General features: G+C 39.9%; 10 non-coding genes across 10 annotated transcripts; 6 read left to right on the top strand and 4 right to left on the bottom strand.

The window, feature by feature from the left end:
• Positions 1–1,352: 1,352 nt before the first annotated feature.
• On the top strand, positions 1,353–1,467 carry LOC134603806 (U5 spliceosomal RNA). Its single transcript, XR_010090551.1, has one exon. It is a non-coding gene; the product is annotated as a U5 spliceosomal RNA (small nuclear RNA).
• Positions 1,468–3,810: 2,343 nt separating this feature from the next.
• LOC134603829 (U5 spliceosomal RNA) lies at positions 3,811–3,925 on the top strand. Its single transcript, XR_010090573.1, has one exon. It is a non-coding gene; the product is annotated as a U5 spliceosomal RNA (small nuclear RNA).
• Positions 3,926–4,563: 638 nt separating this feature from the next.
• LOC134603758 (U4 spliceosomal RNA) lies at positions 4,564–4,704 on the bottom strand. The gene has a single exon (XR_010090505.1). It is a non-coding gene; the product is annotated as a U4 spliceosomal RNA (small nuclear RNA).
• A 1,415-nt stretch (positions 4,705–6,119) lies between these two features.
• On the bottom strand, positions 6,120–6,336 carry LOC134603733 (small nucleolar RNA U3). The gene has a single exon (XR_010090483.1). It is a non-coding gene; the product is annotated as a small nucleolar RNA U3 (small nucleolar RNA).
• Positions 6,337–9,068: 2,732 nt separating this feature from the next.
• On the bottom strand, positions 9,069–9,140 carry TRNAE-CUC (transfer RNA glutamic acid (anticodon CUC)). Its single transcript has one exon. It is a non-coding gene; the product is annotated as a tRNA-Glu (tRNA).
• A 6,981-nt stretch (positions 9,141–16,121) lies between these two features.
• TRNAI-AAU (transfer RNA isoleucine (anticodon AAU)) lies at positions 16,122–16,195 on the top strand. Its single transcript has one exon. It is a non-coding gene; the product is annotated as a tRNA-Ile (tRNA).
• A 3,691-nt stretch (positions 16,196–19,886) lies between these two features.
• LOC134603803 (U5 spliceosomal RNA) lies at positions 19,887–20,001 on the top strand. The gene has a single exon (XR_010090548.1). It is a non-coding gene; the product is annotated as a U5 spliceosomal RNA (small nuclear RNA).
• Positions 20,002–21,663: 1,662 nt separating this feature from the next.
• On the top strand, positions 21,664–21,778 carry LOC134603805 (U5 spliceosomal RNA). The gene has a single exon (XR_010090550.1). It is a non-coding gene; the product is annotated as a U5 spliceosomal RNA (small nuclear RNA).
• Positions 21,779–24,121: 2,343 nt separating this feature from the next.
• On the top strand, positions 24,122–24,236 carry LOC134603828 (U5 spliceosomal RNA). Its single transcript, XR_010090572.1, has one exon. It is a non-coding gene; the product is annotated as a U5 spliceosomal RNA (small nuclear RNA).
• A 639-nt stretch (positions 24,237–24,875) lies between these two features.
• On the bottom strand, positions 24,876–25,016 carry LOC134603757 (U4 spliceosomal RNA). The gene has a single exon (XR_010090504.1). It is a non-coding gene; the product is annotated as a U4 spliceosomal RNA (small nuclear RNA).
• Between the last annotated feature and the right edge of the window lie 2,586 nt (positions 25,017–27,602).

The following is a 27,602-nucleotide window of genomic DNA, read 5'->3' as shown; positions in this document are numbered from 1 at the left end:
CCCCACCCACCCCCTTATCCGAATAGCCCGAATTTTGTCCAAATTCACATTCGGACCGAAACGAATTGCACATGTCTAACAAATAGTGATAATAATAGCAGAATAAATAAAGATAGTAACTGTAGTATAAAATGATATGGTCTGGTTCTTCCTGGAAGGGACACTACATGTGTAATAGAAACATGAAAGGATAAGTAAACTATCCAAAAAGAATCCAATACAAATACGTGGATACAATGTTGCTAATCCACCTCTAGATGTCACTCAATAGCCGTATAAAGTCCTGTAGGAAATTGCAACATAGTAGCTGAAATTCTACAAGATATTATAGTTTCCTATTTTCATGTAGAGTGATTCCCCAGGCTATAGTATGAATCTAGGAGTCAAAATATATATAAATCTTGGGCAACAGGGAAGGTGCCGATTGGTCCCTATTATAGTCTAACAATTAGCCAAATAGCTAGTCCCTACGTATTTGTCAGCCGGCACATGTCCCCTCCATGCTCTGAGCCCAATAATCAAGTAGTGCAAGATTAGTTTCAATAAATAACCCTATGCCCAACCATATAAAGAGGGATTGAGAAACCCTATTGGACAAAGCCAGAGTAAGGTATAGGCATCCCCAACTCCGAAGGCTGGTGTCAAAAGTTAAAGTACAGTCTAAGAGCCTCCTGGTTCGGGAGATACACCAGAAAGCCCCCTTCCAGTTTGTCCAGTTCTTGTAACAATGATTATGCAAATTGTGTTAGTTGTTAAATGTCAGTTCTTGCAAATGGCCCAACAGTACATAAAGTAATATGTCCTATTGTGTTTTACACCCCACCTCCTATAGACTGTAAGCTCGTTTGAGTAGGGTCCTCTTCAACCTATGGTTCTTGTACGTTTTCTTGTAATTGTCCTATTTATAGGTAAATCCCCCCTCTTATAATATTGTAAAGCTCTACGGAATCTGTTGGCGCTATATAAATGGCAATAATAATAATAATAATAATAATTAGTTTCTTAGTTATAAACAGTAAATGTAGTTTTGAGGGTTTAGACAAAGTGCAACCCCAGCACTCACATGGTTAACAGCTGAAGGGCTCAACAGTTAGACAAAGCATGCAATTGCTTTGCGAGCTGGGGGCGTGCCTAATTTACATACCCATATTGCATTGCAAAAAATAATGCCCATTTTTATGTACTTGTTAAAATAATGATAAGCTTTTAATACATACTATGATGTGTGTTCATTTAATAATTAATCATACCGTATTCTCCAAGCTACCTTCTCTCTAAATGCGTAAGGATTCTCTCTATATGCTTAAGAGGACATTTGTGAACCCGCTCTGCTACTCAGGTTGTCATTTGGTATACTCTGGTTTCTCTTCAGACCGAATAAATCTTTCGCCTTTTACTAAAGATTTCCGTGGAGAGGAACAACCATGAGTTTCACTCAATTTTTTGAGGCCTGAGTAACGTCAGGCTACATTAAGTGGTAAAATGTCAGATTTAAGTAACAAGTGAAACAAAGCATCTCATTGAAATGGTTACATTATCAATTAAATCTTAGTGCAAAATAAATCAAATATAAATATGCGACTAAATATTTGTTTAATAGTATCATTCTTTCATCCGTGTGATCATACCTATAATTTCACTTTCCTAAGACACTGTCAATAATTGCCAGAGACAAAGTAAAGTCATTAAAAAAGAATTTCATATATTTTCAGTATTTGCTCTGGAGATACTTCTGTGTCCAAAATTTGCCTGTGAACCCACACAAGTAAAACATTAAAATATGCATAATAAGGGGGCGGAGTCTGGTTGCCGAGCGGACCAGACGTGTGTCGTGCTGGCTCCTGCATTTGGCACCGATTAATCAACGAAACTGTCTAATTCAAGGCAAAATACCAGGTCAGCTGGGCATGATCTAAGCAGAGGGAGTCCCGGTGGCCTTCTGGATACCACACAAGCGACTATTACACAGATAACTGGATTCAGAGATTTGAGGCCTACTCGTGACAGAGAGGGGGAGAGGCGGCCGCTCTCCTCGTTCTTCAGCTACCCGTGGGACCCCACAATACTGCTTTTGATCCTCCCTTCCCCCCTCCCCCCCAGGACTGGTGGGGGTTATCCCGGTCCCCACTGGAGAACCCTCTGATTCACTCTAGTGGACTTTAACAAGCACCAGCAACGCCGGTGACTGCAGCCTGCCAGGCAAGATGACTGCCTTCCAAGTGGATACCCCCACACAAGCTCCCCGCCAGGTGCCTATGGATGCAGAGCCATGGCTGATAGCATTTGACAGAATCTGTGCCCAATTCTGGGCCAAGATGGCAAGGAGACAAGCATATACCTTACCCAGGGATCCACACGTTCAGGCTCAGCTCAGGCCTACGGGCTGCAGAGATCAAAGGAAGCACCTGAAGCGCACCTCACGCAGAGTCCAGACAGGGAAGAAGTTGCCTCCGGGCAGACCACCAAAGCGGCAACGCCGACAGCCCAACAAGCCACTCCATGGTAGCATCAGAAGACGGCACTCTGGTTGGCACAGTAGCTCCATGCGCAGATCGCGCCATTTGAGGGTTCCCGCTCAGAGGGGTCGGCCACATGCACCGCAGAGACCCAGAAGCCACGTGCCTGGTGATGATCTGTACCGGAGCCCGAGCAGAACAACACGAGAGTGCAGCGGTACCTGTGACTGGGAGGGCACCCACACGGGGCTAAACAGACTCTGGCTGTTATGTATCTGCAGCCTCCCATCTCTTGGCATCGGCTAGGCAGCCCCCAAAGACACACACAACACGCATACAATGCTTGCGGTACCCACATATTGAAATGGCAAGCAACCCAGTGGTTATTTTTTTTTATTTTATTTTATTATCTCCTGCTATACAGGTAGACCCTCTTCTTATATTTAAAGCTTACTAGTAATGTTAATTTAGGCAGTGCCGCCGGGCAAACGACCTTGGGTACACTCCCATGCTGTCCTCCGCAGACTACCCTCTCCCTGTTCAGCATGTTACACAGGGAACTACCTAATTTCTAGCCTGTCTCGTTAATATTCTGTTATACCACACACAGTCAGACACCAAGCCTAACATAAGCCTACTAGCCTCCTTTCTGACTAACACTAAAGTGTGATGTCCTACAAAATATATAAAATGTGCATACCCACAGCCACACTGTTTTAAATTCTGTGTAAATCTTATGTGTGCTGTTGCTGTTGTGGCAAGACATGCTTGTACTGTTTTATGTGCACGACAAAAATAAAGAATTAAAAAAAATATGCATAATAATATAAAACCACACGTCAATTACCTTCAATAATGGCAATTATTTTTACTCACTAAATTTAAATTAACAATAAATCTTAATTAAAGCATCTACCAGCATGCTCTCCTCTCTTTGAATATTTGCATACGTAGAATAACTACATATCCCTGCATGCTCTTGTTTCTTGAAATCTGTGCACTAACATGATGAACTACACATCCCAGCATGCACTACTTCCGGGTACACTCAAAATACACCGAGCATTTATTCTCATTCTGGACAGACTCAACAGATAGACAAAGCATGTGCTTAACACCATGCTAGCTGGGGGCGTGCCTAATTTACATACCCACAATGCTTTGCAAAAAATAATGCCCATTTTCATCTATGTAGTAAAATAATGATAATCTTTTCATACATATTATGTTGTGTGCAAGTTTATGTGATAATTAATTATGCCGGATTCTCCGAGCTACGTCTTAACTAAGGATTTCTCTATATGCTTAAGAGGACATTTATGAACCCGGTCTGCGACTGAGATTTAAGTTTATCATACTCTGGTTTCTCTTCAGACCGAATAAATCTTTCGCCTTTTACTAAAGATTTCCGTGGAGAGGAACAACCATGAGTTTCACTCAATTTTTAGAGGCCTGACACGTATCAGGCTACATAACAAATGTATGATATCAGATTTAAATAACAAACTAAACAATGGAATCAGTTTCAATGGTAATGTTACCAACTAAATTCTAGGGCAAAAAATAAAATGTACATGCATGATAAAATATTACAGTATTGTTTTACAGTGTCATTTGTTCATCCATATAATCCTACCAGTAAGTTCAGTTTCCAGAGACAAAATAAAGTCATTAATTAGAAATGTCACATATTTCTCAGAATTTAATCTGGAGATTATTTTATGTCCAAGATGTTAAAATTGTAAAGTGTTACAGAGCAATAGTAGCAATAGTAAAAATCTCCCAGCATGCTTAACTGTCATGGAATCAGGGCACATACAAACTGACAGGCGTCAAATGTTTGGGTATCAGCAAGTACCATTACGTTCTGTAGACAGGGGACTGCAAATCAGGAATAACACAATACATGTTTAGAGACAAGGCAAAGTAATATTCTAAAAGTAAAAACCCTTGTTTTTTTTGCATTATATGAGTTTATGAGCATTTATTTCTTAAACCAAATATTAAAAAAAAGTAATTCTAAGTGAATCTTACATTAGACAAACAATAAATCAATCTTGTTGAAAAATAGTTAAATATATTTTTATTGTTGTACATGCAATTTCAGTCTCCTTAGAGACTGTCAAAAATTGCCATTGCTGACTATATTTCAAGTCATCATGGCGGGGTATTGGTAAAAGTTTTCAATTAGCAATAATCACGCCTCGGATAAACCTCATTGGCTACGATACTGCCACTGCGCAAAGCTAACTCATCTGATCAAAGTGCACAGTCAACATTCAGAAAACTCTCATTTGCGTTGTGGAGAGACATGTGTGCATGCTAGGTCTGTGCTATGCATTCTGGGAGGCAGTATGGTAATTACACTGCGAATAGGCTACCAATCCTCAGGCTGTTCCCAGGAGACTGAATTAGAGACAAATTGTAAATCGGATATTTCTCTTAGCTTCCTATCTGATGAGGTGACCAAGGACTGAGGTAAGCAAAATAAGTTTTATTTTAACCCTTTCTGCACTACGGGGAGGTGGGGAGGTGGGGAGGTGCAAGGGAGGGGAAGCTATAGTGCCAGGAAAAAACCTTTAAGTAAGATTCCTGGCTCTCATACCCAGAGGGCTTGGAGGCGTGGCTTGAAGCTATTAATCGTTTAATATTAGATTTCGGCAATTCGGACTGCAGGCACTATAACAACTTCAATAAGATGAAGTTCTGTAAGTTCAATAAGATGAAGTTGTTAAAGTGCCGGTAGTGTCCCTTTAAAGGACTGATTTCTCTTTAAATAAGTCCTTTTATAAAGTGAGAAAGCAGGGACACTCTTACTGCCTAAAGCTTTTGTACCTACCTGATCTAGCAGCTTCTTATCCCTATTATAAATGTTGCAGTACTGTTTATGGACTGTGTTACATTGTACAGCACCCACTTTGTGCTTGAACACAGGAAATTCAGAAATTCAGAGTGTTATAAAAGCCTATGGACATTACAGCAAATATGCTTCCCACTGTCTTACGCGGTGTATTTATTATCTAACATAGAAGGACAGAAAACAGGACTGGGAACAAGTTTTAAGTGATCAGTAAACAGTTTAAATAGAACATTTTAGAACAGATCGGTAGCAAACTTTAATTTCTGGCGAAATCGAGATTCTTGAAAGAATTTGGAAGTGAACGGGTTAATTCACCCCATGTGTGAGAGTTTGATCCAACGCACCGGGGGACACAGGGGATTGAAATTTACTCTGTAATACTCACTAAACCAGAGTTAAAATGAGTACTTAATATAGATAATAAGTACTCTCCCTCCCCCCGCTGGATGTTAGGAAGCAGACACAAACCTTTTCAGTATGTGTACATTTAGTAAGAAATCAGACAATGTTTTAAATGGAATGCAATACATACAGCTACCAACAGATGACGTAAATACTGATAGATTTCAGAACATACACTTTGCAGCCAACAGATGGCGCATGACTGACAAATGATTACACACGACAAAAAAAGCCAAGAAATAACGCACACACTAATTAAAACATAGATAACAAATGAGACAATTTCAAAAACACTTTAGAGCATACCAGCTCCTGACGAGATATCTTTGTTAAGATAGTTGTAATAATATTTATTATAGATGCTTGCTTACGTAATCTATTCATTGACAGAGTATGTAGTAACCACTCAGCTTGTGTTCTCTCCCTCCTACTCTCCAATTAAGGAAATAGGAACGGTCATCAACAGCAACCAGCAGCTACAATAAAGCAGCACTGGGAGCCCACTTCACGCTCAGGAGAAAACACTCAAGCTCTTCCTCGTGGGTACTGAGTTTGGACACTTTAGAGCACATTTCACCAGTTACAAACTATAGAAATGATCCCTGAAAGTATAGTCTTAATGAACCTTTACTACAAGCAAAGAACAGGCTGCCAAAGGTTTCTATTACACATGTGGTGACATTCCGTACATTTCACATTTACACAAACATAAACAATATTATCAAACAAAATTTTTAAAAAATAATTCCTGAAGTTTCATAGGATTGCAATGCTTTTAAATAAAATTGACAAGATTGTTGGTGTGAAATAACAATGGCTTATTTTGCATACAACACGCCCACTAGCCAATGAGTCACAGCTTTCAGTTTGCAGGATTCTCCCAAAACTCCCACACTGCTCCCATACACACAGCCACATTCTATAACAGCGACTATCCTTCCCAATATCTTACTCAGTGTAATTATTATTATTCAGCATAAGACAAGGACAGTAAACAGGACTGTGGAAACAATTTTGTATTGATCAGTAAACAGTTTCAATGAAAATTTTTAGAACAGATCTGTACCAAAGTAAGTGTCAACTCGGGATGGAAGAGGTGCAGTATATAGGACACCGGGTGGGGTGCAAAAACTGGAACCGGCCAAGATAGAGGCAGTCGCTAGCTGGCCCAGTTCCCGCACCAAAACCCAAGTGCCTGCCTTCCTAGGGACTGCGGGGTCCTACAGGAAATTTGTCCCCAATTATAGCGCCATTGCTAAACCCCTCACCAACCTGACCCGCAAGAACCTGCCCCGACAGGTAGCTTGGACCCCAGAGTGAGAGCAGGCATTCCAAGCTCTCAAGGACACCCTGGTAAAAGCCCCTGTGCTGGCTGCCTCAATCACAGGAAAAGTTTTCTCGTCCACACAGATGCCTCTATGTTCGGACTGGGAGCAGTACTGAGCCAGGTCGGGGACGATGGCAGTTACCTCAGCAGGAAGCTCTTACCCAGGAGGTAAGCTACGCCGCCATCGAAAAGAAGTGCCTGGCGTTGGTGTGGGCACTCAAAAAACTGCTGCCGTACTTGTATGGACAGCAATTTACCCTGCTCACGGATCACAACCCGTTGGTGTGGCTTAACCGGGTCTTTGGGGAGAATGCCAGGTTTTTACGGTGGAGCCTGGCCCTGCAGCCGTATGACATTGCCATTAACTACAGACCCGGTAAGCAGAATGGCAATGCCGATGACCTGTCCAGGAAAATCGCCCTGGACAAGTGATCCATGGGTGCTTTCCCCGGACATCAACAGGTTGATCCGCTGGGATCCACCTGGATGCCGACTAGTGGTTAAGGGGGAGCTTTGTAGCGGGATCACCACTAAACCGTAAAGTGTGGTAGTGTATTTGCCTATGTTCCCCATGTATTCGTGATTACTTGTGTGTTTTACCTTCTCCCCGTTCGGGAGACTGCGTACGAACACAGCCCGTTCGTCTCACGAACGGGGACCACCCCAATACCCCATTTAGAATTTTTATTTAGAATGTTCACACCTCGCTAACGACTTGTGGAAACCACAAATTGCAAGGGAAGCTTTGGCGTGTGCCGACCCGTTCGTTAGACGAACGCCATCCAAGGGAGCACTCGCAGATTGGTTCTCACCTCGTTCGGCTCCCAAAAGAGGACCTCCCCAGCGACCCTTGGAGTGTTCACACTAATCAATTAGAATGTTGGCAACTTGTAATATAAGTGTGAAACCGCAAGGGAAGTAATTAATGAGTGCTTCCCTGGGTGGCCGCCATTCGTATAGATGAACGCCGGTCAGGGGGAGCATTCGTGTACGGAAAGGAGGCGCTTCCCTTGCTTGGTTTCACCCAGGTACCCCGTGAACAGAGGCTGTTCATGCTGGTTACCATTCTGGGGGTCCCTGAGATTGATGGGGACACTCTGTGTGGACAATGGCGGTTTGGCGGGCTTTCTGTACCTGGGAGCCCAGGAGGCGGGAATCTTTCACACGCACAGGCCCTTGGGAAGGGACATGGTGTGGCAGGAACAGGGGACAAAGGGACTAGGGACCCGGATCCAATATACGACCCCTGGGAGGGGAAGGACAAAGGGAGGGGACATTGTCTTTTACCTGTTTTCCACCCCCTTGCATGGGGAGAGTATAAAGCCGAGTGTGGCCAATAAAGCTTGTTGTTGTACCCCGGGAACTGTGTGTCGTCTAGTTACTGGGGGAAAATGGGTCTGGTCAATAATTAATAGCGGAGGTAACCAGCCGGGTTACCCAGGGTCTGTTACACTAACATACTCTGCTTTCTTGCCTTTTACTAAAGATTTCTGTGGAAAGGAGCAGCTTTTATGAAATCTGACAAAGGTCAGGCTATATAATTGTTTTTAAAAAATTGTTTTTAAAAAAAAATTATTTTATGGTTGTTATAATGCCCGAAAGAATTATTTGTGTAAATCTGGCTACGTATTTGCACTCCTACTCCAAAGCAAAAGTGTCTCTAAACGTCAAAAACAATGTGTGTGTGGCTCACTTAACAGCCATTATTCAACACTTCTCAAGTTCATTGTACAACGAGCTCTGGAATAGACTAGCTTCAGGTTGACCAAATAGTTAGCCATTCTCTTCACTTATGTTTTTTGCTTTAACTTTTATTTTTATTTGGGTGCTATTAGCATTTTTTTCAAGTGGGCATTGTTCTTCTCTGTATGTTACTTGGTATTCTGGTAAGACAACAAAAATATATGCTATATTTCTAATGTTTCCTCTTTTTTCGAAAGTCATATAATAGCACTTTCCTGCTAGTGTTGAGAGTGATATAATTTAAAAAAAAAAACCATCAAATAATTATTGAAAACTACTATTCCCTGACCGGGAATCGAACCCGGGCCGCGGCGGTGAGAGCGCCGAATCCTAACCACTAGACCACCAGGGAAAGATGCAAAATGTCAATTAACGTAAATGTAAATTGAAAGACATGAACCACCTTCAATCTCAGAAATAACAGTAAATTCAATCCACATAGGAATTCCTTATAGCCTTAGAACTTAATATAAAATATGTGGAAACTATACAGTATGAGATTACTAACATGCATTTCTTTAGTCACCCATTTATTGGCTCATGTAAATTCTGTATTGTCATACTACATAAGACAACATCTATAATCAAAGTACTGAAGTGTGGCTCAGTGGCAAGACAGCAGGCCAGGGACACAGAAGGATCCAGGTTCAGTAAAGCACCTTTGGTATGGCCCTGCCTGGATGTCACAGTGACAATTACATTAATGTCCCTTTTACCTGGACTGACTTACACTGAACAAAAGGTATTGTACGAAACTGGTTCGTGGATTGCAGGATAACACTTACAAGGAAAGGTTACAGGAACTTAACATGTATAACTTGGAGGAAAGACGTGACAGGGGGGATATGATAGAAACATTTAAATACATAAAGGGAATCAACACAGTAATGGAAGAGACTATATTTATAAGAAGAAAAACTACCACAACAAGAGGACATAGTCTTAAATTAGAGGGGCAAAGGTTTAAAAATAATATCAGGAAGTATTACTTTACTGAGAGGGTAGTGGATGTATGGAATATCCTTCCGGCTGAAGTGGTAGAGGTTAACACAGTAAAGGAGTTTAAGCATGCGTGGGATAGGCATAAGGCTATCCTAAGGCCAGGGACTAATGAAAGTATTTAAAAAAATTGGGCAGACTAGATGGGCCGAATGGTTCTTATAAAGCCAGGGACTAATGAAAGTATTTAAAAAAAAGTGGGCAGACTAGATGGGCCGAATGGTTCTTATCTGCCGTCACATTCTATGTTTCTATAACCATAAGGAGCACAAGGAATGCAGATAGGATGTTTCAATACATACATATACTTTATATGCTCCCAGAAGTCAATTTTCTATCCTTTTTTTCCCACTCCAGCTTAAACTCTATGCAGACCACTGTATTCAAGTGGATATTTTAGTTACAGCTTCCCATTGATACTGCACTGTGGTGACATTCTGTCATCAAACTAATATGGTGACCAGGGGTCATGTGACCAAGCTCATGTATGCCTTTCTCACAGTGGGATAAGCTTTACCTTTGATATGGTAATTCAATACCTTTACAGGTCAGGAAAGAGATAACCACCCCCCCCTATCCCCATTCCTTTCTGTTCCTTCTTGGCTGCGCTACTAAGCAGACCCTTAAGTAGACATGGGCTAATTTTTATCATGGTGAACTGTGAGTGGGATCTGGTTATTTTATAAGATTTAGTTGTTATTGTTAGTTAGGTTGTTGTTGCTGTTGTTGTTGTTGTTGGTATAGTTAGTTAGATTGTGTGTCATTATTTGCATGTTGTTGTTGTTTTGTCTCTGAATAAATATTTGTTAAAGTAGACGGACCAGAGTTTATATGTGTATGCGTACATAATAATTTATAGAGTTTGGTAATACACCACATGTGGCGACCATGAATTTTAGACTTCTACAACAAATGTTTGTGAGGCGCAATAACTACCATATTGATACATAATCTAAGAGCAAGAGACTTTATAGCATAGGATTCGTTGTTGAAACAAATATACAAATGTGTTTTGTTGACTGTTTTAAATTTGTGTATTGTGACTGACATATTTTGTTGCAAATTGTAGCATTTATAGGTTTCACTTTGTTTCTGTACAGTTTTAAAGTATTGGTGATAAAAAGGGAAAATTGAATAGTTTCACTGCATTGGAACCTTTGATGTTTTGGCCATTTTAATAGCCCATGTGCTGTATTGTCTCTCTCTTGTTGCAACTAACCAGAATGAAACTTAATCTATTTTAATTGTTTTCTTAGATGTTACATTTTGAGGCTTCCCTGCATTCTAAGTTTAAATAGCAAACATTTTTTGTTGTTGTTATCTTTTGTCTGTTTGAATAATTGAATTCAGGATAGGAGCATAATGTTTGTGCATTATGACTGACAGAACGTATTTTGTTGCAAATTGTAGCATTTATAGTTTAATTTTGTTTCTGCACAGTTTTAAATTATTGGTGATTAAAGGGGAAGATTGAATAGTTGCACTGCATTGGTATTATTGATGTTTCGGCCATTTTTAATAGCCCATGTGCTGTATTGTCTCTCTCCTGTTGCAACTAACTAGAACTAACCTGAATATATTGTAATTGTTTTTGGATGTTACATTTTGTACATTTTGTGGCTTTCATTGCATTCTAAGTTTAAATAGCAATCTGTTTGGTTTTTTTTTTGTTGGTTCTCTTTTGTCTGTTTGAACCATTGAATTCTGGGTAGGAGCATTGTGTTTACATGATAAAGGTATTGGGGCTAATACAGTGTGGTGGCTATTGTTTAGCCAGGTTACCATTTCCATTTTTACACTGGAGTGTGTTTAATAGAAAATGAAAAGTTTGTATTTGAGGTAAATATTATGAAGTAAAGGTGCCTAGATTTTTATATGGTTGGGAATGATCATTGTGCTGAAGTTACAGTCAGGTATTTTTCAGTTCCCATATCTTCCTTTTAAATCATTCTGTTTATTTGTAAACCCCCCACCCCCTCCCCTTAAACAAACAGGGTGGTTTTGTGTTTTGCTATCTGTGGGCATTTCTCGTATTGAGACTGTGACGTTTTTTTCTTAAAAGACAAGAGTTTGTTTGAATAGGTTAATGTAATTAAGTTTTTCAAATGGTCCAATCTCTTTGGAGCCAGTTTCAGTTGTTTTTTTAAATTAATGCCATTGTTAAAAGCTTGTTGTTGTTTTTTTTTTTTTTTTAGTCTGCTAGTCTATTTCGATTAAAGAGCTCAGTTTTAAAATGTCATTTCTGGGTACTAAGTATTTTTCTGTAGACGTACTAGAGTACTTCAAGAATGACATTGACAAACATGATGGACCATATGAGCTTCCAGAACCAGCAGGCCCCAATTGTGGAAAATATGAAGGTTTCATGGATGTTTTGACACAGATTGTTGCTAATAAAAAGTGCCATATTAAGAAAAGGAAAAGCTTGGTTGTTGCTACAATAAGGGGTTTGGCAAGCATGGTAGTCGAATTGCAGCAAGCTAATTTAGTAACCACTAATAAAATGGAAGATGCTCTTGATAAAAGAGATTGTTTTAAAATAGCTGCCCTAAGAACAAACAAAATGATCGAGGGGTTGGAGAAGGAATTAAAGGAAATAGAACAACAGAGAGATGCATATAGTGCTAAGATCACTGAACTCCAAGACCTAGTCATGGAATATAAAATGAAAATTAAAGAAAACAGAAATAAATGGGATAAGGAGATTCCTAGAGTATGCCCAGACCAGTCGTATTATATATCTGAAAGTAAAGAACCAGTGCTGGGAACAAAACACAAGGGAAATGTGCCAATTGTAAATGGTGTCCCACAAGCCCCTATAATAATAACTGAACATTTTAATGTAAGAGAAATGCCTACTAGCTTCTCTAGACAGACAAGGACTATGTCAATCACAGACAAAGATAATTTCCAGAAATGGTGGGGAAGTATGCCAACTGACGACTTTAACACCTTTACACATTGGTTTATGAGGGGAGCAAATAGAGCAAAAAGAGGAGGTCTTAACTTAGAAGAATGGACAGAACTGTTAGAATATGCTATGGGTCCTTTGGCTAGCAGACTATTTGGATTTAATAACAGTGTGTCTGATCAGGCAGGAAGAATTGCTGCAACAAATTTCTATCTAGTCAGCATAGAGAAAGAAATAGCTAATATTATGATGAGGCCAGCAGATGGTCCTAGAGAGGTAGCTCAAAGGATATTGTTCTGGTATACGCTACGCCAACCTCAACAGCCTCTGGTCTTGGGCTCACCAGAACACATTGCTAAAGTAATGGAAGCCCTTCCCTGGGAGTGTCAAGAATTTGTCAGGCTTTTTGATCCAACACCAGCAGACTTAGAGATTGTACTAACTAGAGCTGACAATTGGTGGATTAAGCATCCTTCCTCAGAACAGGCCTTCTCCGTTTCAGCCATAAGAACATTCAAGGTTGACTCTGGTAGAGATTTAGATGGTAAATGGAGAAGCCAGAGGTGGGATGTACCCGAACAAGAGGGATAATGAGAACTGGACCAAAACAGGACTTTGACAAAAGATGGAGAGATCCACAGAGGGACCATAGGAATAGGGACAGTGCTAAAAGAAGCAATGTAATGGGAGATAATTGGAAAAATAGATGGGAGGGGCCTAAGGTAATCAATAATAATTGGAATAATAATAATACATGGGAGAGGCTAAAAAGGAGAGAGAATAACTGCAAAAATCACAGTTGGCAAGAAAAACAGAGAAACAACAGGAACAGTTATTGGGAGAATAATTGGAGAAGGAACCATAGATGGGATGAGCATCAGACTAATAGACGGAATTGGGATAATTGGAGGAATAAAGAAGGGAATAGAGACTACTGGGACCTAAAGAGACAGACTGAGAGATTGGAGGCAGACATGAAAGCACTTAGGGAACAGATGAGGGAGGGAAATACTGATCAATTGGGGTTCCCCAGTAATTAATAACTCCCATAATGTTTGTTGTCCTCTACATCTGTATGTATGTATGTTTGTTTTCTTTTGTTTCTATATTTTATCTGTCTCACCATTATCTCGTAACACTCCAGTTTAAAGAGGACCTTAGTATGTATTGTTATACATATATATATATATATATTTTCATATTAAGGATAAGCCTCTAAATTCATTAATTACAGTCAGGTGGGCCAAATTCCAAATATTTTTTGTTTTTATTAGTTTAGCACGCCTGCACTGCCAGCTATGTTTTTTTTTTTGTTGTTTTTTTTTTTTGATGCTGGATTAATAATTTAAAAAAATCATAGTTTAAGTGAATTGTGGCCAACGTGAGGCTTATATTTGATCACACTGGAGAGATGTGATAGTGTAACTTTCTGTTTACAACCGTAAAAACATTAAAAGCATTTTTTTTTATTTGGTTCCCAACAAATATAGCCTCAAGTTGATTTTTGATTGATCTATAGATTGCACGCTGCCAAACTGTGTCATGGTAGCATTCAGTCTATTTTTTTTTTCTTCTCTCTCTCCATCTTTGATGCTTTTTTTTTTTTTTTTTTTTTTGCTTTTTGTCATTAAGAATATAGGGAAATTAGATTGCCTTGAGTGAAGATGGCATAAAGAATAAAGTGACAATGTATGCTATTTGTTCTATTTGGCTATACGCAGGGGATTAAATAGTTGTGGGTATGAGAATTTGCACCTATGTTCAATTGCGAATACATTTTTCACCCTTACATCTTTCCCACTCACATTCATGTATTGTAATTTTCAGTTAAAACTATGTACATTTTGTGATTATTGCATGTATTCACCAGTAAATTATAAAATAACTAATATGGTTTTGTGTTCAACTCTCCATCAGGTGTGGAGTAAATGTCTAAATTAATCAAAATTTCAGGAGACATTTGTGGGTCTTTTACCTACATCTAAAATGTAAACATAGCCTTAAGACACCACAACCAAATAGATTTTATTAGACAAAACTAGTTAAGCCTTTGACACAAGACAATACGCTGATTACTGTTGTACATTTTTCATTGTCTGTGTTTGATTCAAAGAACATTTTAATTGGAAGGCCCAGAGAGGTGAAGGTAACTGACATGTCCTGTCACAGTTTACTATACAGATGAAGAAGTGCTGGGATTACCAAGACAAACTATTATCATGAAAATGATTACTATTCAGATGAAGAGGTGCTGGGATTACACGTCAAACTATTATCCTGAAAATGGATACTATACAGATGAAGAAGTGCTGAGATTACCAAGTCAAACTATTAACACAGCCCAGAATGAGGATAAAGTAACAGCAAGAAGCAGGAATTTGTGTCATTTCAAGGTGGTCACAGAATGAGTTTCCCCTACACTCATGAACTTGCATGTGCCATTAAACAAACAAACCTCAAGCTTTGTAATGGATTGGCTAAGACAATATTCAAGGAGAATTCATTCTAAAATCACAGCTATCAAGCACACAGATCAGTCACAGTCTTCAGATTCCAGTCCCAGGCTAAACTAAACATCATATTGTGTCATAAACTAGTGATAATTACTGTATGGGGTTGATTGTGTCTGGATTTTACTTTACTTCACATGAACACATTACCATATAATATTAATGAACAACTACCAGGGTTCTTACCAACCCACTAGGGCAGTAGTTAATTTAAAAACGGAACAACTGAAAACAATAGAAATTGGGGGAATGTGCGGTGATGCAACCCCTGTTTGACTATATTCTTTCTCTCACTTTTAAATGTGCTCAACATAAGAGAAAAAAAAGTGAGGGAATGTGGTGACATTCTGTCATCAAACTAATATGGTGACCAGGGGTCATGTGACCAAGCTCATGTATGCCTTTCTCACAGTGGGATAAGCTTTACCTTTGATATGGTAATTCAATACCTTTACAGGTCAGGAAAGAGATAACCACTCCCCCCTATCCCCATTCCTTTCTGTTCCTTCTTGGCTGTGCTACTAAGCAGACCCTTAAGCAGACATGGGCTAATTTTTATCATGGTGAACTGTGAGTGGGATCTGGTGATTTTATAAGATTTAGTTGTTATTGTTAGTTAGGTTGTTGTTGCTGTTGTTGGTATAGTTAGTTAGATTGTGTGTCATTATTTGCATGTTGTTGTTGTTTTGTCTCTGAATAAATATTTGTTAAAGTAGACGGACCAGAGTTTATATGTGTATGCGTACATAATAATTTATAGAGTTTGGTAATACACCACCTGCACTACCTGGCATCTACAGCGACAGTGGCTTGTTGGGTATGTAGGCTTCTTTCTCTAACTGGGATTGATCACTCCTCGAGGGCCCATTCAGTTGGCTCCTGTAGACATAGCTGTCAGTACCATGACTATCGTGGCCGGTTAGCTCAGTTGGTTAGAGCGTGGTGCTAATAACGCCAAGGTCGCGGGTTCGATCCCCGTACGGGCCAGCTAAGTTTTGGTTATCATCTCCAAGGCAAAACTTTCAAATAGCCAGAGAATCATGGGGAACCTTGCTTTTAGACACCGGTAAGGTAATGAAGGTTTTAAACCCTTCAGCAACTTGTAATGGGAGGGAAAGGGGCACTAGAGGGTCCTGCAGTGCCAGGAAACTTGGTTTCTTAGCGCTATAGGGTCTTTAGGTTCCCCCCACCCTCAGGATCCCACTCCCGTTGAAGTGATTAAACACTCGCCTTTCTCCAGTGCCGGGCTCCCTCGGTGCTGGGAAACTCTCCTCCTCCTCCTGACGTCAGCGCTGAATGAGCATGCGCGGCAGGAGCCGCCCATGCATTCAAAGCGCCCATAGGAAAGCATTTTCTTAATGCTTTCCTCTGGACGTCCAGCGTCTTGATTTTCACAGTGAGAAGCGCAGAAGCGTCTCTAGCGGCTGTCAGTGAGACAGCTACTAGAGGCTGGACTAACCCTAGTGTAAACATATCAGTTTACAGCTGCAGGGTTAAAATCTGTGGGACCTGGGACCCAGACCACTTCATTGAGCTGAAGTGGTCTGGGTGACTATAGTGGTCGTTTAAGGACAGAGACAATTGTACAAGTTCTGATCAAAGCAAAACCTGGAATTTGACTATGTGTCTGTTCAACCATAATTCACCTTTTTCATATTAAGTGCACCCACACTTATTATAGATATTTTTTTTCAGGAGAAGCAGGGCTTTCATTTCACATCAAATATTTCTATCTGGAACTATTTAATATGAATAAAATCTAAAACAAAGTTTAAGAAATGTTATATTTTTTTAGTTCTGCATGGCATTTTAACTGTGAATATCATAATACTGTTAGCTTTTATTGCAGTAAAATACACATATTTGTATTCAGCAATGTCTCATGAGTACTCCCATGTACAGGAACTAAAAGGAGAGCTGGGAGAGGAAAATAATGTCTGGTCTCTGAGCAGGATGGGCACCAACCCTATATGTAAGCGACAAAAAAAGGAAACAAGCTTTGCCCAGACCAAAGTGTACTGAAAACTGCTTTAAAAATTAACTTTTAAGAACTATCATTTAAAATCAGTCATAATGAGGAAGTGAGTGGGAATTGTACAGACTCCCTTAAACAGAGGTACCTTAATAGGTGCAAAATAAAGCACAATGTTGTCTAAAGCAACTATGTTGCAACGTGCTTTATAAAAAGAGAGAATTGTTGCTCTTGCTGGCAGAGACAGCTTCACTGTAGTGAAATGATTAAGCACACAGAGATAAATCTTTCTGCTGCTGATAGAGACCTGTGAATATGTGTCTCGTGCAGCAAAAAGGCGAGTTGGTCAAAAAATGATGCAGACTCCCTTAGAAGGGAGCTTTGTGAGTGCAAGGATACAATACTGTGCTGTCTAAAGCCACAGTGTTGTTATGTAACAGGTGTTGCTAATGCTAGCAGAGAATGAAAAATATGTGTCTCATGCAGCTACACGTTAGTGAAGAACATTTAGCACACACTAATACATCTTCCTGTTACTGCCAGAGACCTCTGAATGTATGTCTCATGCAGCCCACTTGTCACTGCAAATACTGTGCTGTCTAAAGCCACAGTATTGTTGCTAGTACCTGTTACTGGCAGAGACAATGCACAAGTTGTCAGCTTGTTCAGCATAAGGTTCTATATAGATAGTTGCCGTCTGGTAGGAGTTGGACTGATCGGTCTGAGCGGGAAAAACCCTCATCTGAGCCTTCAAGGGCACCTGCGTAGAATAATACACTTAAACTATCTATACTAAGTGCATGCCTAAAGTGCATAGAATTCTATAGTAAGATCGTTGGTAATATGCTATTACTATAGTGCGCATAACACTGAATCTAGCCTGGTAAGGTGAAGTGAAATCCTTCCTGTCAGCCCTCTATGGATCGTGAGTCAAATGATGTTCACATATGGCAGTCCGAGAGTGCGAGTGTACCCCGAAGCGCGTTTCGCCGGCTTGGGCGGCTCTTCAGGGTTTTTTTAGCCAATGGTTTTACAGTGTTTCCTCTCGCTGTCACGCATTTGTCCTTGCACAATCTGAAGTCCGTCGTAACTTTTCCAGAGGCGGTTCGCACAAAGTTGGCCAAAGAAGTACGTTTATGGAGGTTGGCGGGCACCTTCTTATAAATTCCACTTAAGGGTTTATGTATTTCCCACTTAGGTGTAGTCCCAAAAAGGAAAGTTCAGGCCTTCTTTGAGCCGTGTCCTTTGGTAGTGGTGCTGACCTTGTGGGGCTAGCAAATACGTAATCCACAGGTGGTCTTCTTCACGGATAATCTAGCAGTTGTACACTCGGAACTGTCTTTCAGCAGCTTCAAGGCCGGTGGTGAGTTTTCTGTGGGGCTTTGTTCTCTTGTGTATGGAGTTAAATGTCTCTTTCCGGGTGCAGCATGTCCCTGGTTACCTTAATGCAATTGCAGACTCTCTCTCTCGTTTTCCGTGGGAGCGGTTCAGGCAGGCAGCACCGGAGGGCCTGCCCTGTCTGGAAGTGATGTGGAAGCTTAGGACGTCATGCTTGCAGGATGGGTGAGGTCTTCGCTATCTCCTGCTACATGGAAGGCGTATGAGAGGGTCTGGCAGGATTGGTACCGACTGGTGGCGCAGGTAGGGTCAATTAAGGGGTATTGCTATTTACTGACTAATCTGGCTCGGGAGGGATGTATTAACAAGTGCATGTCAGCACTAGCCTTAAACCATATGTTTTAGTTTTAATATGTTTTGGATCATTGTCCGCGTTAACGCACCTATTTTATTACTGGTTTTGCAGGATAATTATTTTAATAAATTGTCTGCAGCTTTATCTTATACCCATAATCGGTGTTGTGTTTTATTTACTATACCAAGCTTTGTATTTGCTAGAGCAAGCTTAAACATTGCAGGTACAACCTGGAATTGTAGTGTTGAGGAAAGTGTGGACAAAGGACGACACTGGCGTTCACATGGTTAACAGCTGCAGGACGCAACAGTTGCTCAAAGAATTCATGTAACAGCATATCAGCTCGGGGCGTACCTAATTTACATACCCACAATGCTTTGCAAAACAAAATGGCCATTTTTATTTACGTATTCAAATAATGATAAGTCTTTTTTTTTGTCATTCTTTCTTTTATTGGGGCACTGGGGTGTAGTGTACAAAAAAATAAAGGGAGGGTGCAATAGTAGATAGGCGCATATTACATTTGTGTAGTATTACGAAAGCACTCTTGAAATTAATAGCCTCTTTGAACTTTTTTGGAAAACAAGCAATACAGTCTACAAACAGGAAATGTCGTTTTGAGGGATGTGTGGACAAAGTACGACCCCAGCAATCACATGGTTAACAGCTGCAGGGCTCAACAGTTAGACAAAGCATGCAGTCAACAGCATGTCAGCTGGGTACGTGCCTAATTTACATACCCACAATGCATTGCAAGGCATGATGGCCATGTTCAATTAGCTACTAAATTAATAACAGTTTTTCAGAGGCAATACGGTATGTTTTTTATTTAACCCCTTAAGGACACAACTTCTGGAATAAAAGGGAATCATGACGGAATATATCCGCCATGTGTCCTTAAGGCGGTAATAATTATACTGGTTTCTCCATGTTGCAGTTTATTGTAGTATTGCTCTCCATATGTTTAGAAGCACATGTCTGAAACTGATGTGCTACCGTGACTTCTTGGTTGCATACTCTGGTTTCTCTTCAGACCGAATAAATCTTTCGCCTTTTACTAAAGATTTCCGTGGAGAGGAACAACCATGAGTTTCATTCAATTTTTTGAGGCCTGATCTGTGTCAGGTTAAATAATTGTTTAATAAAAGAGACCATTATAGTAATTAGAACAAATCTTTTGCTGTTCTGAATATGTCATTGCCTTCTACGGCCGAAAGGTCTCTAAAGGGTAAAGGCGATATGTGTATGGACAAGATAATGGTCATTATTTGTCACATCTTAAGTACATCTTTCTAAAATGAGATTCTTGTCCCTTATGTCTGCTCACTCGCCTTCCCTTCTTTTTATCCTTTCTTTGTCTTGGTCTTCCAATATCTTTTCTTCTATTTTTAGCTTTCTTCATGAGCTCTGGAATAGACTAGCTTCTAATATAGGGGGCCCCCACCCACCCCCTTATCCGAATAGCCCGAATTTTGTCCAAATTCACATTCGGACCGAAACGAATTGCACATGTCTAACAAATAGTGATAATAATAGCAGAATAAATAAAGATAGTAACTGTAGTATAAAATGATATGGTCTGGTTCTTCCTGGAAGGGACACTACATGTGTAATAGAAACATGAAAGGATAAGTAAACTATCCAAAAAGAATCCAATACAAATACGTGGATACAATGTTGCTAATCCACCTCTAGATGTCACTCAATAGCCGTATAAAGTCCTGTAGGAAATTGCAACATAGTAGCTGAAATTCTACAAGATATTATAGTTTCCTATTTTCATGTAGAGTGATTCCCCAGGCTATAGTATGAATCTAGGAGTCAAAATATATATAAATCTTGGGCAACAGGGAAGGTGCCGATTGGTCCCTATTATAGTCTAACAATTAGCCAAATAGCTAGTCCCTACGTATTTGTCAGCCGGCACATGTCCCCTCCATGCTCTGAGCCCAATAATCAAGTAGTGCAAGATTAGTTTCAATAAATAACCCTATGCCCAACCATATAAAGAGGGATTGAGAAACCCTATTGGACAAAGCCAGAGTAAGGTATAGGCATCCCCAACTCCGAAGGCTGGTGTCAAAAGTTAAAGTACAGTCTAAGAGCCTCCTGGTTCGGGAGATACACCAGAAAGCCCCCTTCCAGTTTGTCCAGTTCTTGTAACAATGATTATGCAAATTGTGTTAGTTGTTAAATGTCAGTTCTTGCAAATGGCCCAACAGTACATAAAGTAATATGTCCTATTGTGTTTTACACCCCACCTCCTATAGACTGTAAGCTCGTTTGAGTAGGGTCCTCTTCAACCTATGGTTCTTGTACGTTTTCTTGTAATTGTCCTATTTATAGGTAAATCCCCCCTCTTATAATATTGTAAAGCTCTACGGAATCTGTTGGCGCTATATAAATGGCAATAATAATAATAATAATAATAATTAGTTTCTTAGTTATAAACAGTAAATGTAGTTTTGAGGGTTTAGACAAAGTGCAACCCCAGCACTCACATGGTTAACAGCTGAAGGGCTCAACAGTTAGACAAAGCATGCAATTGCTTTGCGAGCTGGGGGCGTGCCTAATTTACATACCCATATTGCATTGCAAAAAATAATGCCCATTTTTATGTACTTGTTAAAATAATGATAAGCTTTTAATACATACTATGATGTGTGTTCATTTAATAATTAATCATACCGTATTCTCCAAGCTACCTTCTCTCTAAATGCGTAAGGATTCTCTCTATATGCTTAAGAGGACATTTGTGAACCCGCTCTGCTACTCAGGTTGTCATTTGGTATACTCTGGTTTCTCTTCAGACCGAATAAATCTTTCGCCTTTTACTAAAGATTTCCGTGGAGAGGAACAACCATGAGTTTCACTCAATTTTTTGAGGCCTGAGTAACGTCAGGCTACATTAAGTGGTAAAATGTCAGATTTAAGTAACAAGTGAAACAAAGCATCTCATTGAAATGGTTACATTATCAATTAAATCTTAGTGCAAAATAAATCAAATATAAATATGCGACTAAATATTTGTTTAATAGTATCATTCTTTCATCCGTGTGATCATACCTATAATTTCACTTTCCTAAGACACTGTCAATAATTGCCAGAGACAAAGTAAAGTCATTAAAAAAGAATTTCATATATTTTCAGTATTTGCTCTGGAGATACTTCTGTGTCCAAAATTTGCCTGTGAACCCACACAAGTAAAACATTAAAATATGCATAATAAGGGGGCGGAGTCTGGTTGCCGAGCGGACCAGACGTGTGTCGTGCTGGCTCCTGCATTTGGCACCGATTAATCAACGAAACTGTCTAATTCAAGGCAAAATACCAGGTCAGCTGGGCATGATCTAAGCAGAGGGAGTCCCGGTGGCCTTCTGGATACCACACAAGCGACTATTACACAGATAACTGGATTCAGAGATTTGAGGCCTACTCGTGACAGAGAGGGGGAGAGGCGGCCGCTCTCCTCGTTCTTCAGCTACCCGTGGGACCCCACAATACTGCTTTTGATCCTCCCTTCCCCCCTCCCCCCCAGGACTGGTGGGGGTTATCCCGGTCCCCACTGGAGAACCCTCTGATTCACTCTAGTGGACTTTAACAAGCACCAGCAACGCCGGTGACTGCAGCCTGCCAGGCAAGATGACTGCCTTCCAAGTGGATACCCCCACACAAGCTCCCCGCCAGGTGCCTATGGATGCAGAGCCATGGCTGATAGCATTTGACAGAATCTGTGCCCAATTCTGGGCCAAGATGGCAAGGAGACAAGCATATACCTTACCCAGGGATCCACACGTTCAGGCTCAGCTCAGGCCTACGGGCTGCAGAGATCAAAGGAAGCACCTGAAGCGCACCTCACGCAGAGTCCAGACAGGGAAGAAGTTGCCTCCGGGCAGACCACCAAAGCGGCAACGCCGACAGCCCAACAAGCCACTCCATGGTAGCATCAGAAGACGGCACTCTGGTTGGCACAGTAGCTCCATGCGCAGATCGCGCCATTTGAGGGTTCCCGCTCAGAGGGGTCGGCCACATGCACCGCAGAGACCCAGAAGCCACGTGCCTGGTGATGATCTGTACCGGAGCCCGAGCAGAACAACACGAGAGTGCAGCGGTACCTGTGACTGGGAGGGCACCCACACGGGGCTAAACAGACTCTGGCTGTTATGTATCTGCAGCCTCCCATCTCTTGGCATCGGCTAGGCAGCCCCCAAAGACACACACAACACGCATACAATGCTTGCGGTACCCACATATTGAAATGGCAAGCAACCCAGTGGTTATTTTTTTTAATTTTATTTTATTATCTCCTGCTATACAGGTAGACCCTCTTCTTATATTTAAAGCTTACTAGTAATGTTAATTTAGGCAGTGCCGCCGGGCAAACGACCTTGGGTACACTCCCATGCTGTCCTCCGCAGACTACCCTCTCCCTGTTCAGCATGTTACACAGGGAACTACCTAATTTCTAGCCTGTCTCGTTAATATTCTGTTATACCACACACAGTCAGACACCAAGCCTAACATAAGCCTACTAGCCTCCTTTCTGACTAACACTAAAGTGTGATGTCCTACAAAATATATAAAATGTGCATACCCACAGCCACACTGTTTTAAATTCTGTGTAAATCTTATGTGTGCTGTTGCTGTTGTGGCAAGACATGCTTGTACTGTTTTATGTGCACGACAAAAATAAAGAATTAAAAAAAATATGCATAATAATATAAAACCACACGTCAATTACCTTCAATAATGGCAATTATTTTTACTCACTAAATTTAAATTAACAATAAATCTTAATTAAAGCATCTACCAGCATGCTCTCCTCTCTTTGAATATTTGCATACGTAGAATAACTACATATCCCTGCATGCTCTTGTTTCTTGAAATCTGTGCACTAACATGATGAACTACACATCCCAGCATGCACTACTTCCGGGTACACTCAAAATACACCGAGCATTTATTCTCATTCTGGACAGACTCAACAGATAGACAAAGCATGTGCTTAACACCATGCTAGCTGGGGGCGTGCCTAATTTACATACCCACAATGCTTTGCAAAAAATAATGCCCATTTTCATCTATGTAGTAAAATAATGATAATCTTTTCATACATATTATGTTGTGTGCAAGTTTATGTGATAATTAATTATGCCGGATTCTCCGAGCTACGTCTTAACTAAGGATTTCTCTATATGCTTAAGAGGACATTTATGAACCCGGTCTGCGACTGAGATTTAAGTTTATCATACTCTGGTTTCTCTTCAGACCGAATAAATCTTTCGCCTTTTACTAAAGATTTCCGTGGAGAGGAACAACCATGAGTTTCACTCAATTTTTAGAGGCCTGACACGTATCAGGCTACATAACAAATGTATGATATCAGATTTAAATAACAAACTAAACAATGGAATCAGTTTCAATGGTAATGTTACCAACTAAATTCTAGGGCAAAAAATAAAATGTACATGCATGATAAAATATTACAGTATTGTTTTAAAGTGTCATTTGTTCATCCATATAATCCTACCAGTAAGTTCAGTTTCCAGAGACAAAATAAAGTCATTAATTAGAAATGTCACATATTTCTCAGAATTTAATCTGGAGATTATTTTATGTCCAAGATGTTAAAATTGTAAAGTGTTACAGAGCAATAGTAGCAATAGTAAAAATCTCCCAGCATGCTTAACTGTCATGGAATCAGGGCACATACAAACTGACAGGCGTCAAATGTTTGGGTATCAGCAAGTACCATTACGTTCTGTAGACAGGGGACTGCAAATCAGGAATAACACAATACATGTTTAGAGACAAGGCAAAGTAATATTCTAAAAGTAAAAACCCTTGTTTTTTTTTGCATTATATGAGTTTATGAGCATTTATTTCTTAAACCAAATATTAAAAAAAAGTAATTCTAAGTGAATCTTACATTAGACAAACAATAAATCAATCTTGTTGAAAAATAGTTAAATATATTTTTATTGTTGTACATGCAATTTCAGTCTCCTTAGAGACTGTCAAAAATTGCCATTGCTGACTATATTTCAAGTCATCATGGCGGGGTATTGGTAAAAGTTTTCAATTAGCAATAATCACGCCTCGGATAAACCTCATTGGCTACGATACTGCCACTGCGCAAAGCTAACTCATCTGATCAAAGTGCACAGTCAACATTCAGAAAACTCTCATTTGCGTTGTGGAGAGACATGTGTGCATGCTAGGTCTGTGCTATGCATTCTGGGAGGCAGTATGGTAATTACACTGCGAATAGGCTACCAATCCTCAGTCTGTTCCCAGGAGACTGAATTAGAGACAAATTGTAAATCGGATATTTCTCTTAGCTTCCTATCTGATGAGGTGACCAAGGACTGAGGTAAGCAAAATAAGTTTTATTTTAACCCTTTCTGCACTACGGGGAGGTGGGGAGGTGGGGAGGTGCAAGGGAGGGGAAGCTATAGTGCCAGGAAAAAAACCTTTAAGTAAGATTCCTGGCTCTCATACCCAGAGGGCTTGGAGGCGTGGCTTGAAGCTATTAATCGTTTAATATTAGATTTCGGCAATTCGTACTGCAGGCACTATAACAACTTCAATAAGATGAAGTTCTGTAAGTTCAATAAGATGAAGTTGTTAAAGTGCAGGTAGTGTCCCTTTAAAGGACTGATTTCTCTTTAAATAAGTCCTTTTATAAAGTGAGAAAGCAGGGACACTCTTACTGCCTAAAGCTTTTGTACCTACCTGATCTAGCAGCTTCTTATCCCTATTATAAATGTTGCAGTACTGTTTATGGACTGTGTTACATTGTACAGCACCCACTTTGTGCTTGAACACAGGAAATTCAGAAATTCAGAGTGTTATAAAAGCCTATGGACATTACAGCAAATATGCTTCCCACTGTCTTACGCGGTGTATTTATTATCTAACATAGAAGGACAGAAAACAGGACTGGGAACAAGTTTTAAGTGATCAGTAAACAGTTTAAATAGAACATTTTAGAACAGATCGGTAGCAAACTTTAATTTCTGGCGAAATCGAGATTCTTGAAAGAATTTGGAAGTGAACGGGTTAATTCACCCCATGTGTGAGAGTTTGATCCAACGCACCGGGGGACACAGGGGATTGAAATTTACTCTGTAATACTCACTAAACCAGAGTTAAAATGAGTACTTAATATAGATAATAAGTACTCTCCCTCCCCCCGCTGGATGTTAGGAAGCAGACACAAACCTTTTCAGTATGTGTACATTTAGTAAGAAATCAGACAATGTTTTAAATGGAATGCAATACATACAGCTACCAACAGATGACGTAAATACTGATAGATTTCAGAACATACACTTTGCAGCCAACAGATGGCGCATGACTGACAAATGATTACACACGACAAAAAAAGCCAAGAAATAACGCACACACTAATTAAAACATAGATAACAAATGAGACAATTTCAAAAACACTTTAGAGCATACCAGCTCCTGACGAGATATCTTTGTTAACCCCTTAACACCGCAGCCAAATGTACAAGTTGTGAACAGAACAAAACGTAAACAAAACCTGGCATTTGCGCTATATGTCTGTCCAACCGTAATTCACCTCTTTCATATGAAATGCATCCCCCCTTATTATATATCATTTTATTCAGGGGAAACAGGGCTTTCATTTAACATTAAATATTTAGGTATTGAACATAATTTAATATAAAAAATATATAAAAAAATGGGAGAAAAAAAGATTTTTTTATTTTTTTTTAGTTCTATGTGACATTTTAACTGTGGATGTCAAAATACTGTTTGCTTTTACTGCAATGCAATACACATATTTGTATTCAGCGATGTCTCACGTGTAAAACAGTACCCCCTATATACAGGTTTTATGGTGTTTTGGGAAGTTACAGGGTCAAATATAGCGTGTTACATTTGAAATTGAAATTCGCCAGATTGGTTACGTTGCCTTTGAGACTGTATAGTAGCCCAGGAATTAAATTTACACCCATAATGGCATACCATTTGCAATAGTAGACAACCCAAGGTATTGCAAATGGGGTATGTCCAGTCTTTTTTAGTAGCCATTTGGTCACAAACACTGGCCAAAGTTAGCGTTAGTATTTGTTTGTGTGTGAAAAATGCAAAAAACGCCAATTTTGGCCAGTGTTTGTGACTAAGTGGCTACTAAAAAAGTCTGGACAAACCCCATTTGCAATACCTTGGGTTGTCTACTATTGCAAATGGTATGCCATCATAGGGGTAATTTTCATTCTTGGGCTACCATAGGGTCACAAAGGCAACGTAAGCAATCTGGCGAATTTTAATGTGAAAAAACTGAAACACAAGCCTTATATTTGACGCTGTAACTTTTGAAAACACCATAAAACCTGTACATGTGGGGTACTGTTGTACTCGGGAGACTTCGCTCAACACAAATATTTGTATTTCAAAACAGTAAAAAGTATTGCAGCAATAATATCGTCCGTGTAAGTGCTGTTTGTGCGTGAAAAATGCAGAAAACGTCACTTTTACTGGCGATATCATCGTTGTAATACATTTTACTGTTTTGAAACACTAATATTTGTGTTCAGCAAAGTCTCCCGAGTAAAACAGTACCCCCCATGTACAGGTTTTATGGTGTCTTGGAAAGTTATAGGGTTTAATATAGTGCTAGCAAATTAAATTCCCTATACTTTCGGCATGGGTTGTCAGGCAGGTCCCGCTAATTGTAATTAATTAGGATACCTAAT

Source organism: Pelobates fuscus, chromosome 3 (genome assembly GCF_036172605.1).
Source record: "Pelobates fuscus isolate aPelFus1 chromosome 3, aPelFus1.pri, whole genome shotgun sequence".
Classification (NCBI taxonomy): domain Eukaryota; kingdom Metazoa; phylum Chordata; class Amphibia; order Anura; family Pelobatidae; genus Pelobates; species Pelobates fuscus.
This window is presented reverse-complemented; position numbering and strand designations above follow the sequence as displayed.